Source organism: Octodon degus, unplaced genomic scaffold (assembly GCF_000260255.1).
Source record: "Octodon degus isolate 3935 unplaced genomic scaffold, OctDeg1.0 scaffold00076, whole genome shotgun sequence".
Classification (NCBI taxonomy): domain Eukaryota; kingdom Metazoa; phylum Chordata; class Mammalia; order Rodentia; family Octodontidae; genus Octodon; species Octodon degus.
Window position 1 is genome coordinate 4253811 of NW_004524652.1, and position 1991 is coordinate 4255801.

The window sequence follows — 1991 nt, forward strand, 5'->3', positions numbered from 1 at the left end:
AGAATCCCCAAGGCAGAGACACCCCGAAAGCCAGCGAAGGCGAAGGGTAGCCGAACACGAATTAGCAACTCATGCTACACCAAGCTCTCCCCCCTCACTAGATGAGGCTCGGTTGGAGGCCGCTGAGGTGAAAACCAGCGTCTCATGCCCTAAACAGAGACTGTACTAACTAGATGCAAAGCAGCAGAGCAGAGCTTTACGCAGCCCACAAAGCGGCTGTCTTAGGAAAACCTTCTGGCACACGTCCCCTGACCTGCTGTCTTCACCCAAGTGGACACGAGGACCCCTTCCTCCAGCTCGTCTTCCACCTCAGACGCAGTAAGTGAAGGGAGCGACCTTCAGGGCCCGGGGGCCTTGGTTGCTGCAGAGCACTCATCAGCCGGCAGGGCCGGGGCTTGCTCACGTCGTAGCTCCGCAAAGGCCTTTTTCTTGAAGGTTTGGGTGAACGTTCCAGAGGATGGGCCAAGGGGAGGTCTTTAGGCCACAGGGACCACGGTCTGAGGGCATGGGGCAGCCCCAGTACCTCTTCATCCTCTCTTGCTTCCTGATTACGAAGCTTTGCTCTGCCACGTGTCATTGTCATGATGTGCCCCCCTCACCACAGACCTAAAAGCCACAGTTCCACCAACCATGGACTGATAGCTCCGAAACTGTGAGTCTAAGTAACCTTTTTTCTTTATGAGTAGATTATCTCAGGTGTTTGTTACAGTGACGGAAAGCTCACACAATGGGCAATTGTATCCAGGTAGTACTTACATTACATGTATGCCCCTATCCCACTGTACCATGTGCAACACCAACTGGCCCACTGCCTCTAAATTGAGTAACTCAAGACTGAGAAGCCCCTTGGAGGGCCCAAGCATACATGCACTTGGGCACACTGAGTGGATTTATTGTGGATTTCCCTCTGTCCCTGGATCTGTAAGAACAGATTCCCAATGCCACATTCCTCTTTGTTTCAGTGGAGCTCTTTAAAACCTCCCCAGGAAAGTTCATAAACAGCTTCCCTAGTTCAGCATGCCCCAGTGCACTTCTGTATATGTGCTGCTGAAGCGAGCACGTCAGTGCACTTCTGAAGACAGCATTCTAGAGAGTCTGGGGGTGAACGTTTGGAATGCAATCTGCTAAGCCACTGGCTGGACAGCAGCCAATCAGATACTCTCAATGGCATTACACAAGGAGAAGGAGTGAAGAACTGGTGCTGGGGTACCACTGATGCTGGGACTTACAGGCAGGCTGGATGGGAGGAGGCAGACACGCAGGCACAGAGAAAGAAGTCAGCATGAGAAGCCAGGAACCAAGCAGACCCTGACACTGATGCACCGTTTCTAAGATGGTGTTGTAGTGTTGCAGTTCCCTCATGTTCTGTTCCTCAGCAACCCTCAAATAAACTGTTGCAAACCCGGACTTCTCCTTTATTTCGTCTTTCTCAAGTGACCTTTGCTCCTTTCTCCCATGGGTGAATCTTCATTAGAAGCCCACTCTGCTCTCCTCTAGCAACCCAGAGACTTTAGGCAAGTTGCCGACCCCTCTCGGCTTTAGTATCCACCGCTGCAACATGGCATCAGCAGCTTTCCTAACTCCAGAGCTGTTCTGAAGATCAAGAGAGCTATGACACTGCCAAGAGCATGAAAGGTCGCTGACGTGTCCCCTTTTCCACCCTCTACCTGGGCTTTCTCAACTCCTCCCTGGGGAAGCTCTGAATTAGAATGGAGTCTACGCGAAGGAGTCTACATTCCTCTGGGTGTTCTGTCCACACAGGCAAACTCCTAATGGAAACCTCCCCTTCCCCGGCCTGCCCTCCCTTAGTTTCATGAAAGTTCTCTGGTGGTTAACACAGAGACTCTGGAGCAGCTCTGGAGCTCCTCCCCTACTTGCTCTGTGACCCTCGACTAGCTAACTTGATTGCACCATCCTTTCCTTATCTGCAATATGGAAACAGGATTATCTAACAATATCCACTTAAGTAAGTTAATGTGTTTAGAATGTTT